The following is a 19,242-nucleotide window of genomic DNA, read 5'->3' as shown; positions in this document are numbered from 1 at the left end:
ACTGACTGATCTCATTCCAACTCTTTACTTGACCTCAAAAGAGTAAGATCAATCCCGAGACTAACCAAATATATCGAGCTCAGCCCCTCCCCCATCCCCAACCAAGTTCCTTTCCGTGCTGTGGTTCCACACTCAACCCTAGTTTGTGTCTGTTTTTTGTTAGAAACACATCACCAGATCCCAGAGATTCCAGGTGAGTTGAAGAGAGGATTACTTGGATTAATACTTTAAATAGATTTTTCTTTTCCCACCTATTTCCATTATTTTTAAATGTATTTCCATCCACTGTTTTAGCTCTACCTTTAAGTCTGTTTCGGTCCCTTCTCTTCACCCCACCCCACCCCCACTAGACCTTGCTTGTCCTGCTTTCTACCCTTAATTATCACATTCCTTAAATAATATCACCCCTTTCAACACCTCTTTGTCCTTTTGTCTATGACATCTTTTGGTTATCTCCACCTATCACTGGCCCTCTATCCATCTCTACTTGTCCCATCCCCCCCTTCCTTAAACCAGTTTATATTTCACCTCTTTTCTATTTTTACTTAGTTCTCTTGAAGAGTCATACGGACTCGAAACGTTAACTGTGTTCCTCTCCACAGATGCTGCTAGACCTGCTGAGTTTTTCCAAGTATTTTTATTTTTGTTTTGTAGAGGATTACTGACGGCTGATAGGAGGGGTGTCCTCTCACACCGAGTATTTGCTACTCCATCAGTGAAGATACATTGTGAAAAATTCAGGCATTGGATTTTCCGGATGGCCTTGAAGCAAGAGCGGGAGGGGGAGGTGGAGTTGTGGAGGAGTTTAAGGAGATAATTGGAGAATGATGGGGTTCAGAGAGGGGGGGAGGAATGCATGCTGCCAGAACTGGAGGAAGGGAGAGTTTATGGAAAGCGGTGGTGGGGGGGAGGGTTGAGATGGGGAAATGGTGGTGTTGTGGTAATGTCACTGGACTAGTAATCCAGAGGCACAGGCCAGTGCTCTGGGGACATGGGTTTAAATCCCACTACAGCAGTTGGTGGAATTTAAGTTCAATTAATAATTCAGTTCATAAATCTGGAATATAAAGCTAGTCTCAGTAATGGTGACCATTACAACTATCACTGATTGTTGTAAAAACCCATCTGGTTCACAATGGGGAAGGAAATCTGCCCTCCTTACCTGGTCTGGCCTACATGAGACTCCAGACCCACAGCAATGTAGTTGACTCTTAACTGCCCTCTGCAATGGCCTAGCAAGACTCTCAGTTCAAGGGTAATTGGGGCAACAAATGCTGGTCTTGCCAGCGACGCCCACGCCCCAGGAAAGAATAAGGGAAAAAAAGGCCATGGAGAGATTTGAACATAAGGGCTCAAATTTTAAGCTTGAGGCCTTAGGAGAACCAACAGAAGATGATGAGAGGTGAGACCCTGAGACACAAGCGTTGAGATAGGAATATCAACTTACAACTCCCCAGACAGGAAGCTTCCAATCTCCAGTTCTGAAGAAGAGTCATATGGACTCGAAATATTAACTCTGTCTTTTTCTCCACAGATGCTGTCCCCGTAACCCTCCAGCAATTTTTGTTTTAGCTTCCAATCTCACCAATCGTGAAAACAGGATTTGTGTGGTATGGTAACGCTGGCAGTGTGGAAGTGTGAGGTGACACACATCAGTACAAAGAATATGGAGAGACAGTATAAAATAAAGGATGATATTCTATAGGGTGTATAGGAGCAGAGAGACCTGGGTGTATATGTACTTAGGTCATTGAAGGTGGCAGGACAAGGAGAAAATGTTTCTAAAGCATACTGTATTCTAGGCTTCATTAATGGGGCCATAGAGTACAAGTGCAGGGAGGTTATGATGAACTTATATAAGACACTGGTTAGACCTCAGCTGGAGTATTGTGTACAGTTCTGGGTGCCACACTATAGGAAGGATGTGAGCGGTTGTGAGAATGGTTCCAGGGTTGAGACACTTCAGTTATGAGGGAAGATTGGAGAAGTTGGGACTGTTTTCCTTGGGGAGGAGACTTGATAGAAGTTTTCAAAATAATGCGGGGCCTGGACAGAGTAGATAGGGAGAAACTGTTCCCGCTCGTAAATGGATTGAGAACCAGAGGACACAGTTTTAAAGTGTTTTGTAAAAGAAACAAATGTGAGGTGAGAAAAAACTTTTTCACACAGCGAGTAGTTAGGGTTTGGAATGCACTGCCTGAAGGTGTGACGGAGGCAGGTTCGATTGAGGCTTTCAAGAGGACATTGGATGATTATTTAAATAAAAACAATGTGCTGGGGTATAGGGGAAAAGGCAGGAGATTGACATTAAGTTAAAATGCTGAGAGAGCCAGTGCAGACATGATGGGCCAAACGGCCTCCTTCTACACCGTAACAATTCTATGATTCTGTGAATTCCCACTCGGCCTTTGTTTGGGAGACCTTAAACCTCTGTGTGAAGACCACTTCAGCTGGTTCCGTGTAATTGGGGCTCACTCTTTATGTTAGGGCTGTAGAAATGGAATGAGGGAAATCACATTTGGAATCTGCATGAGTAATCCATGAGGAAGAGATCAGGAAACTCTCAGTCTGCTTCCAATGTGACAGATCAAAACTGACATCATCCAGGACACACAGGGAACTTGTAATTCAGTAAGGTTTCCCTCTGCAGATTTCCCACTAGGTAATTTTACACAATGAGTGCAATCGATGGAAAGGTTAGAATGTGTCTCGGCTTGCTGCATTCCAAACTGTTTAGTGTTAAGAGTTGAAAATCAGGTGAATCAGGCAGTTTCCCAATGTCCATTGCCAGGATTCAAGCCCACGAGGCCTTTCTAGCTTTACTCTGATCTGTCTCTATCGTTGGGCACACTCGTTCATACACAAGGGAAAGCAGAGGCAACAATTCAAAACAGTGGCTGATCCACCTCAGAGTTGCCATACTGGAGAATCCAGTGGTCTTGGGAGGGAGACAATGTCTCCTGCTCTTGTTTGGTCATTGAGAATTTTCACTCATGTGTTCAATTCTCTCTGTGGCCACCTCCATCCCCATTCGCCATGATCTTTGCACTCCTTGAGTTCAGGTCACTTTTCATCGCTGATTTTAATCACACTGGCACTGACAGCTGTGCCCTCATCGCCTTTTTGTCTTTATTCTTTCATGGAATGTGGGCGTCACTGGCAAGGCCAGCGTTTGCTGTCCATCCCTAAATGCCCTTGAACTGAGAGGCTTGCTAGGCCATTTCAGAGGGCAGAAGCAACCACATTGCTGTGGGTCTGGAGTCACATGCAGGCCAGGTGGGGTAAGGTCGGCTGATTTCCTTCCCTACAGGCCCGGGCTCAAAAATCTGCTATTTCCTCCTTGAATCGCTCCATCTCTCTCCCGGAAGCTCACTGCCTACGAGAGTGGTAGAAGCGGAGACAATGAAAGATTTCAAAAGGAAATTGGATGGGAACTTGAGGGATAAACCTTGAGGGTGACGGGGATAGAGCAGGGGAATGGGCTGCCTGGATTGCTGTACAGAGAGCTGGCTCCAAGGGCTGAATGGTTTCCCTCTGTGCCGTAATAACTCTAAACAGATTATCTACTCATAATCACATGGCTGGTTGTGAGAGACCACCATATGCAAATTAGCTGCTGCAATACAACAGTGACTACACTTCAAAAAGAACCTTGATAGTTGTAAAAGCTCTTCGAAATGCCCTGAGGTTGTGAATGATGCTATCGTGTGCCTTTCTTTTCCGTGTTCCCAGGTTAAAGCTACAGACAATCAGACATCCCATCTGTCTGTTGCATCACTTATCAAAGCCTGCTCCAGACAGCATTCAGAATGCAGCCTGCCTGGTTAAATAATTAAATATAGATGAAAAAAAATCTTTCCTGTACAACCTGGAGAATAAGAATAATTTTAGAAGAAACCGGTTTGCTGTTCCCCTTTTTAAACAGTATTGTTCTCTATCTAAGCGCAAAAAAGCTCCACTTGAAGGATGATTGCAAATGTGACACGAAAGCCCTAAGTGTCGATTCTCACAACTTGGAAACACAGATGGAAATGGCGACATCACCTGTGGGTTGGCGTGCGTCACCATGACAATCAATGGCTCCAGCGGCTTGGCAACAAGCGCCAACGCAGAAAACAACAACCCAGAATGACACCTGATAATCAGTTTGTACGCAGCACCTGTGGCAGAACCTGCCTCTCACAGGTTGGTCTCCTCAGCCATCAGCAAAGGTGCATCATATGAAGCCAACTCATTGCTAACAGATTTGATCTTCTGCATGACCATCATCTTACACAGACAGCAGGATGCTGAGTATGTTCTCTGTCTGGCCGTGTTTAGTCTGTAGGTATATTTTTCCTGTTAGTTTTTGACACTTCTACGTTGCACTGTACTCCCACAGTAATGCTTGTGCTACGTCATGTGTCACAGCCACAACCAAGACTAGGCAAGGCCTCTAATATGGCTGCATTTGCTGCCAACATTGCGCACGCGAAGTTCCAGTGCTTCTCCACCACATGTACTGGTCCACACGCACTCACACTGACTCTGTGAAAAAGCAAACTAACACAAACTTTGACTGCACCCGGACACATCCCTGGTTCTGGAGAGACGGGGACATCCCTCTGGATTTGCGCAAAAACACATCAGGAGACACAGTGTGCAGAAATTAATGGGAATTTTCCCCATTGAGCCTCATCAGAGATAGAACAAAGTTTCTGAACCTGGGGTGGGTGGGGGGGCAGGGGAGTTGGGTGGTACTGGGCACTGTGGCATTAGTTTCGGTTGACAGGTTGTTTGCAATTACACTGTAACCCCTTTTCAAAATGTTTCCTTCTCAAATTTCAAATTGAATTCAATTATACTACAAACACCCATATTTAAATGATAGATTTTGAAGCAAATTGGTCCCAATACTCAATATTAAATGTATTGTGGCCCACCACCTTGTACCAGAATTATATCCTGTGTGTAATCCTGCGTCTAGTCTGTGCGGACCATTGCGCATGCGCAGATGGCCATTTTGCATTGGCAGAAGACAAACATCTTTCATATGGTAAAATATCCCGCAGTGTTTCACTGTAGCACTGTGCAAGGGAAACTGCGTTTGACAAATCTTTTTTTTTGAGGACATAACTCATAAGGTGGATAACGGGGAACCGGGGGGGGGGGTCATTTCCAAAAAGCGTTCGCTAAGGTGCCACACAAAGAGGTTACTACACAAAATTAGGACTCATCGGGCTGGGGGCTAATATATTAACATGGATTGAGAATCTGTTCAGAAAAAAGAAAGCGGGAATAACCGGGACATTTTCAGGTCCGCAGACTGTAACTAGTGAAGTACCACAAGGCTCAGTACTTGGGCCTCAGCTATTTAATGTCTAGGAGACTGAGTGTAATGTATCCAAGTTAGATGGCGATGCACAAAGTTTAGGCGGGAAACGAAGCAGTGAGGAGGATGCTGCAGAGAGAGAAATAAACAGGTTGGGTGAGTGGGTAAGAACATGACAGATGGAATACTGGCTGTGTCACCGTGCCCTGTTTTGTTCTTTCAGTCTTGTTATGTTGTTTTCTGGTTGTCTCTTTGTGGTTTCTCTCTCTTCTTTTCCATTCTCATGGGTGGAGGAGGCAACTGCCCAACTCGCAGGCTGGTAACAGAAACCAAGGCTTCTCTAAGCCCCCTGCTCTCGTGTCTTTACACTGACGTGCTGCTATTCCCCTGCACTCCAATGCCACTTTCCCCTTAGTGCCAATTGTCGATGGCACCCTCCCTCAGAGAGTTCCCTGAGGCCATTTGGCCTGCTGCTTCCCATATTCACTCCTGCTCATCATCACCCGAGTTCTGTTGCCAGGAGCTGTGAATCTCTCTCAGCATCACTGGGAGAAGCAACATAAAATCAGATTAATACATGGGGGAACGTTGTGGAAATGATCAGCAACTAATCCCCACCCCTCCTCTCTCCTCACTCTAACTGCGTCACAAAAGCCACTAAAAGATCCTCTTTTGAAGAGCAAAGAACAAAAGACTTGCATTTCTATAGTGCCTGTCACCACCTCAGGGTGTCCCAAAACACTTTACAGCCAATGAGGTAGTTTGCGAACTGTGATCAGTGGAGGAAACGTGGGAACCAATTTGTGCACAGCAAGCTCCCACAAACAGCAATGTAATAATGGCCAGACTATCTGTTTTAGTAATGGTGGTTGGGGGATAAATATTGGCCAGGGGACTGTGGACAACTCCCCTGCTTTCTTTGAAACTGTGTCATGGGATTTTTTTTACACACATCCAAAAGGGCAGGCAGTTTAACTTCTCTTCTGGAAGACAGCACCTCCAACAGTATAGCACTCCCTCAGCTCTGCATCCTCAGCTTAGATTTTGTGCTCAAGCAACTGGAGTGGGAACAAAGTGATGATCTGACTAAGGGGTTAGAGTGCTACTGACTGAGTCACCGCTGACACCTACAAGTATTGTATCTTCCAGCACAGAAGGATTCCAATTGGTCCATTGTGCTGGCTTTTTGAAAGAGCCGTCCAATTAGTCCCGCCTCCCCTTCTTCTCACATCGTTCTGAATTTGTTTTTTCCTTTTTGGCATCTGTGATGGAAAAGTAACCTTTACCTCATTTTATTTAACCGATTCTAAACCTGTACCAAAACTGAGAGACTGCCGTAAGGACAAACTAGACAGTGTCTCCTCAGCAGCAATGATCCCATTGGGTCCCAAAGAAAAGAAGGAATGACACTGAAATTACACAGCTGCAGGATCCAGAGTTTGCCCACTGCAACATTCAGATCTATAAATAGGTCAAGGCTACAGGTTAAAAACAATTTATACAATGAGACCCAACATATTTAACTCAGACACTCCCATTAATATCAGCTATTCTCCTATTTCATTCCAATGACATAAGGGTGGGGTACAGAAGAAAACTTAGCAGAATAAGTTGGTTGGCTTTGTTTATTCTGGTCTTCCTGAATCTCGTATTGGAAGAAAGCCCGATGGACATTGCAACTCCCTCCAGTGTCAGATTCCACCTCCACCCTTTCCTGCTTTCACCATAAATCTCTGTGGCTGTGGGGAAAGAACATTGGGTATAACTGGACAGCCCTTTCAAAGAGCTCACACAGACACGATTGATAAATGCCCTCTTTCTGTGCTATACACTATACAGGTCTACAATTCCACAACTTCCTCCCTTTCAAGTATTTATCCAACTCCCTTTTGAAAGTTCCTATCGAATCTGCTTCCACTGCCCTTTCAGGCAGCACCTTCCAGATCACAACATACATACAAACATACGAATTCTCACAACAGCTCGTTACGTTAAAAAAAATTCTCTTCACCTCCCCCTCTTGTTCTTTCGTCGATTATCTTGAATCTATGTACCTTAGTTATCGACCAGTGGAAACAGCTTCTCCCTGTTTACTCCATCAAAAACCCATGATAATTCTGAACAGCACTGTCCCCTTAATCTCTCTGGTTCAATTGTAAGTAAAATGGTAGCGTCACACTTTTCAATAACTAACAGATGTTCCTTGAAAGTTTATTTTTGTCATTTTATTAAGTTTCTATTTCTCTAAAGGTAAGAACAAGGAATAAAAATAAATCCAGCCGGTCTATTTGATGCCTTGTGCAATAACTTTGCTGCTCTAATGAGAAATATCTCTAAGGTCCAGGTTTACGTATTTTATATCTAGTTCTTGTCCCATGGAATTCAAATTAATTTAAGAATCTTCCATTTGGTTCAAACATAATTGGGAGGGGAACTGAGTTGTCACAGCAAGTACGGAAAACTCTTCTTGCCCCTCACGGGATTGGCTTTTGAACTGGGCGAGGGCATCCCATGTCTGCTAAATGAGTTTGGAAAATGTTCAGTTTCTTTTACACTCAGCTGCTCGCTTCAGTTTGGATGAATGGTGTCAATTAGCCAATTCCCAGAGTCCTGGCAGCTAAATCAGAGATCCATGAGAAACTGGGTCTTCCATGTCGAATAAGGATTTAACCGTGTCGTGCAAAGCCAGCTCAAAGCTTCTGGTCTCCCAGAACCTGAATGAAATCAACAAGAAACCTGCATTTATATAGTGCCTGTGATATGACCAGGATGAGAGGAGTGTGCAGTTTATCTAGCCCCACTACTCCAAGATCACAACATTAGTTTAAAAGTTTAATTCGCTCAACAAAATGACCAATTATTTACCTTCACTACTATAAGACCCAGAATAAAAGAGACTTTAACCAGGCCTCTTTCAATAAACTCAGAATGATTGATTTACTATAAAACAAAACTTATTTTTTAAAACAAGTTGCAAGCACTGGTTAACACACTTGTAATCTGAAAGTATAACTATCTATCCCTTTCAAAATTCCCCAGCATACACACATACATACACGCGCACACGCACACACACAGAAACAAAGGACATACAAATAGGGTCTCTGCAGGGTTGGGCGGTTGAAGTAAAAACTTTATAAAAAGGAGCAAGTTTGCAGGGCTTTGATACTTCAATATGGTGCTCTCTTGTGCAAGGACAGGTTGCCAGTCCCAGTAGATGTCTGGAAGATCTCACCAACGGAGCTTCAGTGTGTAGGAAAATAGAGCCAGATCAATCCTTCTTGTCTTAGCCTCTCGGGTTTCCAAATACAGACAAGTTCCGCTGAGATGAGGATTCCTAGCTGGATGTTAGCAATCACACTGTGTTTCAGGCAAGGCAAGGCAAGGAGAGTGCGAGCTGGGCAGCTTTTACTCTTCTCAGTTCATTCCCAACTGAGTTCAAAACAACAAGTTCAAAACATAAAGCTCCTTTGTCAGGTGATTTCCAGTAAATCACCAGACCTTTGCCCTTAAAACAGTTTTTTTCCGACCATTAAAGTAATTACTGTTCAAATAAGCAAATAGCTCGCCTCCTCAAGTGGCAAGTCAGGCAATTTCTTGGAAAAGGCATGCTGGCTTGGCTCACAGTTCAAGATGTACTTAAGGTCTTTTTTAAAAAAAAAATCCCGTGTCCAAATAATGCAATGTCATTCCAATTTTTAAAAGAAAGGACAGTTCTTGAAGAGAGTAAAGTATCCCATGAGGCTTCACAGAAGCGCAACCAAACAAAATGGTGCAGACACAATGGGTGAATGGCCTCCTTCTGCATTGTAACAATTCTGTGATTCTGTGAAAATTTGACACTGAGTCACGTAAGAAGATATTAGGAGAGGCAACCAAAAAGCTTGGTCAATGAGGTAGGTTTCAAAGAAGAAAGGAGGAAAGAGAGGTTGAGAGATTTAGGCAAGGAATTCCAGAGCTTAAGGCTCTGGCAGCTGAAGGCACACCCACCAATAGTAGATTAAGGAAAATCCAGGATAGGCCATAAAAGAACCTACTGTACATTCCCAGGAGCACTCGCACCCAGAACAGAAACCACACCAAGAGAATATACGGAAAATTCCTCTCTTTGGGAAGGAGGCTGGCACCTGAGTGTGTCAGCCATGGGTCAGTGGGTAGCCTGAATCAGAAGGTTGTGGGTTCAAGTCCTGCTCCGGAGACTTAAGTACATGATCCATGCTGACGCTCCAGTAAACCACCAGTAGTGAGATAGTGCAGTACTATCAGAGATGCCGCCTTTCAGATGAGATATTTAATGAAGGTCCTGTCTTCTCCCTTGGGTGGGATGTAAAAGATTCCACAGTGCTATTTTGAGGAATAGCTGTGGAGTTCTCCACAGCGTACTAGAACAATATTCTTCCCTCCACCGACATCATTAAAACATATTATCACCTTGCTGATTGTGGGAGCTTGCTGTGTGCAAATTGGCTGCTGCGTTTCCTACATAACAACAGTGGCTACACTTCTCATGGTTGTAAAGCACTTTGGGAGGTCCTGAGATCATGTCGGCAAACCTTGCTCTTTTTTTATTGGGCTCTTTACAATTTAGAGTTTGTTAAAAATGGCTTGAGGGGGTGGATTACCAACTCTGATTGGATAATAACCTGGAGACTTCACCACATGACTAACTGTTTCCAACCCCAACAGTCCTGCTATAGGTTGCCCGAAATGCCCCACTGCACCAATCGGAATGTTGACTAAGAATCTTCATGACCTGATCAGACGATTCTTCACTTTCAGTCAAACAGATTTTATCCCCCGTGCCCAATAAGTGACAAACATCACACCATTTTTAATGCCCCGACCATCTTTCTATGGGTGTTGCTCACAGTAGTGTCCTGGAACTGAGTCTTTAACTGCTGGAAACCCCAGGACAATCCTGGAGACCTGACCACCTCAGTTAGGGGAGGCAGAAGCCTCTCCCTACCAACTGTTGTAAAGAGAGACAGGAATATATTGGAGTCATGCATGGCTTTGGACATAGCAGCAGCTTGGGAAAAATCACTGGAACCCCTGATGCCACCTCATGTGGCAGTGGGGGGGGGTTCAGGTGGTGCTTGGAGAGTTGGGTATGAGTTGTTTGGAGGTTTATGTGCTTCCTCCGACACCTGAACTTCTCCTCGGTGTGTTCCCGACAAAGTCTCTCAAAGTGTTTGGTGCCTTCCTGAATAAACCTTCTCCATTTTGGTCAGTCACGGGTAGGCAATCGCGTTATAACACAAGCACCTGTACTACACCTGGGTATTTAGAAGGGAGGAGTCTTGTATTAAAGATGCAGGTTAATTTACAGAAAGATCACGTCAGTAAATTGTGCTGGTGGCTGAGTTCTTGACTAAGTGGGTTTCTGCCTTTGGAAATCTGAATTCTTGTAGATTCCAAAGGGACTGAATGAGCAAGATAATGGAACAGACCCAATGAATATATCCTGGTGGACAACATCTGTTTTCACTGAATGCTTCACTGCATGTAACAAGGATGTTACAGTAATCATGGGTGACTTTAATTTACATATAGTCTGGGCAAAGCGAATCAGCAATAAAACTGTGGCGGATGAATTCCTGGAGTGTGTACAAGATGGTTTTTTAGACCAGTATATTGAGGACTAGATTTGGTATTGTGCAATGAGAAGGGTTTAAGTAATAATCTTATTGTGTGGGCTCTTTTAGGGAACAGTGACCATAACATGATAGAATTCTTTATTAGGATGGAAAGTCCCATCTGAAACTAGGATCCTAAACCTTAACAAAAGAAATTATGAAGGTACGAAGCATGAGCTATCTATGGTAGATTGGGGAACTTCATTAAAAGGCATGACGGTGGATAGGCAATGGCTAATATTTAAGGAACAAATGTATGCATTACAACAGTTATATATTCCTTTCTGGAGCAAAAACACAACCGGAAAAGTGGCCCAACCATGGCCAACAAAAGAAATTAAGGATAGTATTAGATCCAAAGTAGCAAGCCTGAGGATTGGGAGCAGTTTAGAATTTAGGAAAGGAGGACAAGAGATTGATTAAAAGGGGAAAAATAGAGTATGAACGTAAACTTGCAAGGGACATAAAAGTGGACTGTAAAAGCTTCCAAAAGTATGTAACAAGAGAAAGATTAATGAAGACAAATGTAGGTCCCTTACAGTCCAAAATGGGAGAATTTATAATAGAGACCAAGGAAATGGCAGAGCAATTAAATAACTACTTTAGTTCTGTCTTCATGGAGGAAGTCACAAATAACTTCCCAGAAATACTAGGTAACCAAGGGTCTAGTAAAAAGAAGGGACTGAAAGAAATTAGTATTATAAAAATAGTGCTGGAGAAATTAATGGGACTGAAAGTCAATAAATCCCCAGGGCCCGATAATCTACATCCCAGGGTACCAAAGGAGGTGGCCATGGAAATAGTGGATGTGTTGGTTGTCATCTTCCAAAATTCTGTAGATTCTGGAACAGTCCCAGCAGATTGGAGGGTGGTAAATGCAACCCTACTATTTAAAAAAGGAGGGAGAGAGAAAACAGCAAATTACAAACCAGTTAGCCTAACATCAGTAGTAGGGAAAATGCTAGAGTCTATACATGATAACAGGACATTTAGAAAATATCAACAGGATTAGACAAAAGTCAGCATGGATTTATGAAAGGGAAATCATGTTTGACAAGTTTTTTGAGGACATAACTAGCAGAATCGATAAGGGAGAACCAGTAGATGTGGTTTATTTGGATTTTCAGAAAGCTTTTGATAAAGTCCCGCATAAGAGGTTAGTGTGTAAAACTAAAGCACATGGGATTGGGGGTAATATATTGGCATGGATTGAGAACTGGCAACACTATAGAGTTCATTCTCCAGGCAACTTTTCTTGTTGGAAACACTGAACTTTAGTTACAAGGCAACAGCAGCAGCTCCTCTCTAATTAAAGAAGAACTCCCTCCTAGAGGTTCCCCGCGCTGCTAACCCATTGGTTTACACAGATCCTGTGATCTTACAACACAGGGTTATTCTTAAAGCTACAGTCCTATGTTTATCAGAACTATAATTACTACATTCACTCCCCTTTAACTTTTCTGTACATTTTGTATTTACAAGGATCTCATGACATTACAATATTGACACAGGTCATGAAATTACAAGTTCAGTATTTCAGGTGGTTTCCTGATCTGTGTGGAATGTCGTAGCTCCACAACTTCCAATTCTTTTGCAGGAACCACATTCTCTGGAACCACAGTAACATCAGATACCTCATTAGGCACAGGCAGCTCAGTGTCTTCCACTCCAACAGAGGTATCAGGCATATCTATCTTTGGTTGAACAACTTCAACAGGAACTGCAGGTTCAGCAAAGGTTACAGGTGGATCATCATTTTGTTGGGGTATCTCCCTTCTTCTTAAATGATCCACATGCTTATGAGTGATCCAGCCCTCCACTTCCATGTGTTATGACAATGGTCCAGTCACAGAGCTTGCTTTACCAGGTAACCACTTCGGTCCTCCATCAAAATTCCTTACATATAATGCTTCTCCGACAGTAAATTGTCACTCATGACTATACAAATTATGAGTTGCTTTTTGGTTCTCTTGATTTTTCTCCACCGTCCCCTCCAAATTGAGGAGTATCAAGCTTAGCCTTGTCCCAAGATGGAGCCTCATCAGTAACTCGGCAGGTATCGCACCTGTCGTAGTGTGGGGGGTTGTTCTGTAGTGAAATAGGAAACGAGCAAGTTTAGTTTCCAACAATGCACCTGTTAACCTTTTCATTCCCGCCTTAAAAGTTTGTCCTGCTCTTTCTGGCAGTCCATTAGATGACGGATGCAGTCTTCATGTGGCTGATACCATTTAGGCTGACAAATCTTTGAAATTCAGCACTGGTAAATGCAGTCCCATTATCTCAGATGATTACTTCTGGAAATCCATGGATAGAAAAGCTCTGGCATCCTTCTGTCATCACCCTCTGCTTCCTACAACTAAGCCAATTTTGAATCCACCTTATCAAATTACCCTGTATCCCATGTGCGTTTGCCTTCTTTATAAGTCTCCCATGTAGGACCTTGTCAAAGGCTTTGCTGAAATCCATATAAACTACATCAACTGTACTACCCCCATCTACACACCTGGTCACCTTCTCAAAAAATGCAATCAAATTTGTTAGGCATGACCTCCCTCTGACAAAGCCATGCTGACTATCCCTGATCAAACCTTGCCTCTCCAAGTGGAGATAGATTCTCTCCTTCAGAATTTTCTCCAATAGTTTCCCTACCACTGACATGAGACTCATTGGTCTGTAGTTCCCTGGCTTATCTCTACAACCCTTCTTAAATAGCAGAACCACGTTAGCTATTCTCCAGTCCTCTGGCACCTCTCCCTTGGCCAGAGAGGAATTAAAAATTTGGGTCAGAGCCCCTGTGACCTCCTCCCTTGCCTCCCTCAGCAGTCTGGGACACAAATCATCTGGACCTGGAGATTTGTCCACTTTTAAGCCTGCCAACACCTCCAATACCTTGTCGCTCCCTATATCAATTTGCTCAAGAACCTTGCTGAGTCTTTCCCCGAGTTGAATATCTTCATCCTCATTCTCTTGGGTGAAGATGGATGTGAAGTATTTGTTCAACGCTCTACCAATGTCCTCTGGCTCCACCCATAGATTGCCCCCATGGTCCCTAATAGGCCATACTCTTTCCCTGGTTATCCTCTTCCCATTGATATACTTATAGAATATCTTGGGATTTTCCCTACTTTTACCAGCCAGAACTTTCTCATATCCCTTCTTTGCTCTCCTAATTGCTTTCTTAAGCTCCACCCTGCACTGTCTGTACTCCACTAATGCCTCTGCTGATTTGCTCCCCTTGTACCTGCTAAAAGCCTCTCTTTTCCTTCTCATCGTATCCTGAATATCTCTGGTCAGCCATGGTTCTCTGGGCTTGTTACTCCTTCCTATCACCCTAGAGAGAACATGTTTTGCCTGTACCCTCCCCATTTCCTTTTTGAACACCCCCCACTGCTTTTCTGTAGATTTTCCCACAAGTAGCTGTTCCCAGTCTACCTTGGCCAGATCCTGCCTTATTTTACTAAAATCCGCTCTCCCCTAATCCAAAACACTTTTTTTGCAACTTGTCTATTTCTTTGTCCATAACAAGCTTAAATTGTACCATGTTGTGGTCGTTATCACTAAAATGCTCCCCCACCACCACCTCAGCCACCTGTCCGGCTTCATTCCCCAGGATTAGGTCCAGCAATGCGCCATCCCTTGTTGGACCCTCTACATATTGACCTAAAAAGTTTTCCTGTACACATTTCAACAAATCCACTCCATCCAAGCCCTTCACACTATCCCAATTAATGTTGGGAAAGTTGAAATCACTTCATATAATTATCCTATTGTTATTGTTTTTACACACTTCCGCAAATTGCGCACATATTTACTCCTCAAATTCCCGCTGACTATCTGGGGGTCTATAATAGACACCTAACAATGTGTCCGCCCCTTTTTTATTCCTAAACTCTGCCCACAAAGCTTCATTCGATGCCCCCTCCAAGATATCATCTCTCCTTACTGCAGTACCTGACTCCTTACCTAATAATGCAATGCCGCCTCCTCTTTTACCCCCTCCCCTGTCTTGCCTGAAGATTCTATATCCCGGAATGTTGAGCTGCCAATCCTGCCCCTCCCTCATCCACATCTCAGTGATGGCTGCCTGGATGCCTGTTTTAATGTCACTTTGCAATGTTTCAATATGTGCCCACTTTTGTGACAAAAATAACACTCCACCTTTTAAATTGCCAATCGTATGATTGTTTCCATGCTGATAAAAATTAGTTTCGAATTTGCTGCTAAGCTATTTCCTCTAAATTTTCGGTTAGCAGGGACTGTTTCCCACTTCGCGGCAAAGTCCCAGCTTTTCGCACCACTTTGGGCTGACCGTTCCCAACCAACTAGGAAAACTGCACCATTTTGTGTACCTTGAATTGCTTGTGAATCCCTTACAGCACTTTCCATCACAAGTTTCTAACATTTCTTAAAATCAAGATCCACTTCAGCCATCAACCTTCGTTGAATGGCATCCTCATGCATGCCACAGACCAAACGATCCCTGAGCATATCATTCAGGGTTTCACCAAAATCACAATTTCACCAAGTAGGTAACAATGGTCTCCCCTGGTACTCTATTCCGTGAATTGAACCTGAACCTCTGCATTGTGACTGAAGGCTTGGGTTGATAATGTCGCTTAATGAGGTCTACTAAATCACTGAAGGTCTTCGAATCTGGGGCATGGGGGGCCATCAAGTTTCAAATTAAACAGTAGATCTTGCTTCCACAAATACTCAGGAGAATTGCTCTCCTCTTTTCCTCCCCATGATTTAGTTGGCTTGAAAGTACATATTCTATATATTGAGACCAGTCGTCTGTGGCTGGCTCCAAGGGATTGAATCTGCCAAACTGTGGCATCTTGGGTGAGTATATCTTCCTTTCTTTTTAATTATCTTAGATGCTCACAATCACTGGGCAAGGGACAGCACTGGATCTGATTTACCCTAGTAGCCAGTTTGTTATAAAGTTGATTTTCCAGGCAACTTTTCTTGGTGGGAACTTTGAACTTTATTTACAAGACAACAGCAGCAGCTACATGTATGCATCCAACTCTATAACTAAAGAAGAACTCCCTCCAAGAGGTTCCCCGCGCTGCTAGCCCTTTGGTTTACACAGATCATGTTATCTTACAACACAGGATTATTCTTAAAGCTACAGTCCTACGTTTATCAAAACCATACTTTAAGTTAGCAGACAGAGAATAGGAATAAATGGGTCTTTTTTGGAGTGGCAGGCGGTGACTACTGGGGTACTGAAGGGATAAGTGCTTGGGCCCCAGATATTCACAATATATATCAATGATTTGGATGAGGGAACCAAATGTAATATTTCCAAGTTTGCTGATGACACGAAACCGAGAATGTGAGCAGTGAGGAGAGTGTTAAGAGGCTCCAAGGTGTTTTAGACAGGTTAAGTGAGCAGGCAAATACATGGCAGATGCAGTATAATGTGGATAAGTGTGAAGTTATCCACTTCGGTGGGAAAATCAGAATGGCAGAGTATTATTTAAATGGTGATAGATTGAGAAATGTTGATGTACAAGGGGACTTGGGTGTTCTTGTTTACCAGTCACTGAAAGCAAGCATGCAGGTGCAGCAAACAATTAAGAAGTCAAATGGAGGACTTGAGTATAAAAGCAAGGGTGTCTTACTGCAGCTGTACAGGGCCTCAGTGAAACCACACCTGGAGTATTGTGTGCAGTTTTGGTTTCCTTATTTAAGAAAGGATATACTTGCCATAGATAGAGTGCAGCAAAGGTTCACTAGACTGATTCCTGGGATGACAGGATTGTCGTATGATTGGACCGACTAGGCTATTCATAAGAACTAGGAGCAGGAGTAGGCAATTCAGCCCCTCGAGCCTGCCCCGCCATTCATTACAATCATGGCTGATCTCATTTCGGCCTCAACTCCAATTTCCCACCCTGTCCCCATAACCTTTCAACCCATTACTAATTAAAAATCTATCTCCTCCTTAAATTTATTCAGTATCCTGGCATCCACTGCATTCTGAGGTGGTGAATTCCACAGATTCACGGCCCTTTGAAAAAAGTAATTCCTCCTCATCCACTGGAGTTTAGAAGAATAAGAGGGGATCTTATTGAAACATACAAAATTCTGACAGGGGTGGACAGACTGGATGCAGGGATGATGTTTCCTCTGGCTGGGGGGGGGGTCTAGAACAAGGGGTCACAGTCTCAGGATATGGGATAGGCCATTTAGGACTGAGATGAGGAGAAACTTCACTCAAAGGGTAGTGAACATGTGGAATTCTCTACCACAGACAGCTGTGGAGGCTAAGTCGCTGAATATATCTAAGAAGAGAATAGATAGATTTCTGTACTCTAAAGGTGCCAAGGGGTATGGGGAGAGAGTGGGAGTAAGGCTTTGAGATAGAGGATCAGCTATGATCATATTGAATGGCGGAGCAGGCTCGAAGAGCTGAATGACCTACTCCTGCTCCTATTTTTATGTTTCTATGTCAACATCAATGGGCAGCATATACACTGATGGGGCTCCAGTTTGAAAGTCTTACATAGTATTTACAGCGGAGAAACAAGCCATTTGGTAAAACTGGTTTTTATGCTCCACACTAGCCTCCCCGCTCCTTATTTTATATAACATCAGCAAATCCTTCTATTCCTTTCTCTTTCACGTGTTTATCTAGTTTCCCCTGAAATACATCTATACTATTTGTCTCATCTACTCCCCGTGGTAGCAAGTTCCACATTCTCACCAATCTCTGGGTAAAGAAGTTTCTCCTGAATTCCCGATTGGATTTATTAGTGACTGCCTTATATTAATGCTATCCTTTGCAAGTGGAAATATCTTCTGTGTATCTACCCTATCGAATCCCTTCATAAACTTAATTAACTCCATCAGGTCACCCCATAGTTTTCTCTTTCCTAGAGAAAAGAGCCCCAGATGTTCAGTCTTTCCTGATAGTTACAACCTATCAGTTCTGGCATCATTCTTGTAAATCCTTTTCGCACCTTCTCCTGTGCCTCTATATCGTTTTTGTAAAATGGAGACCAGAGTGACACAGTCACCCCAAGTGTGGTCTAACCAAGGTTCGCTTTTCAACTCTAGAAATGAATCCCAATGTTTTGTCTGCCTTTTTATGACTTCATTAAGCTGTCAGTACTTTGAGTGATTTATGTATCTGAACCCCAAGACCCCTTTGCTCCTCTACCCCATTTAGACTCGTAACCTCCAAGTATAGATATTCCCTATTCTTACTACCAAAATGCACCACCTCAAAATTCTCTTTGTTCAAGTTCATTTGCCAGTTACAAACCTCTCACTTTTCAGAAAACATGCCTTTTCTCAGATCCAAAGTAGATAACATCCTGCTTCCCACATTGATCTTCCCCAATTCTGCTGGATAGTTGCAAAGGAATCCTCAGGATTAGGAGGGCCCCGAGGTGCGCCAGTATTTACTGGGAATACCCAGGAGAGTGTGACATTATTTACGGGGGGGGGTCCCTGTGGGGAGAGCGTCGATATTTACATGAGTGTTGGTTCACCGGACAGAGAATGTTGATATTTATGGAGGAGGGAGGGGTCCCCGGGCACAGAGTGTTGATATTTAAAAAGGGGGGGGGGGGGGGCCAGAGGAGGGTCCCTGGGGAGAATGTGTCAATATTTACAGGGGGTTCTTGGGGAGAATGTCAATATTTACATGGGGGTCACTATGGGGGGTTGGGGGGAGAGTGTCAATATTAACAGCGGGTTCCAGTGGGGGGAAGAGTCTCCATATTTACAGGGGTCCTTGGGGAAAGTGTCAATGTTTACAGGGGGTCCTTGGGGAGAGTGTTGATATTTACAGGGGTCCTTGGGGAGAGTGTTGATATTTACAGGGGTCCTAGGGGAGAGTGTCAATGTTTACAGGGGGTCCTTGAGGAGAGTGTTGATATTTACAGGGCTCCTAGGGGAGAGTGTCAATGTTTACAGGGGGTCCTTGAGGAGAGTGTTGATATTTACAGGGGTCCTTGGGGAGAGTGTCGATATTTACATGGCGTCCCTGGGGAGAGTGTCGATATTTACAGGAGGTTCCAGTGGGGGGAGAGTCTCCATATTTACAGGGGTCCTTGGGGAGAATGTTGATATTTACAGGGAGTCACTATGGGGGGGTGAGTGTCAATATTAACAGGAGGTTCCAGTGGTAGGAGAGTCTCCATATTTACAGGGGTCCTTGGGGAGAGTGTCAATATTTACAGGGAGTCCTTGGGGAGAGTGTTGATATTTACAGGGGTCCTTGGGGAGAGTGTCGATATTTACAGGGCATCCCTGGGGAGAGTGTCGATATTTACAGGA

This window comes from Carcharodon carcharias, chromosome 8 (assembly GCF_017639515.1).
Source record: "Carcharodon carcharias isolate sCarCar2 chromosome 8, sCarCar2.pri, whole genome shotgun sequence".
NCBI classification, from domain to species: domain Eukaryota; kingdom Metazoa; phylum Chordata; class Chondrichthyes; order Lamniformes; family Lamnidae; genus Carcharodon; species Carcharodon carcharias.
Note: the sequence above shows the minus strand (reverse complement) of the source record.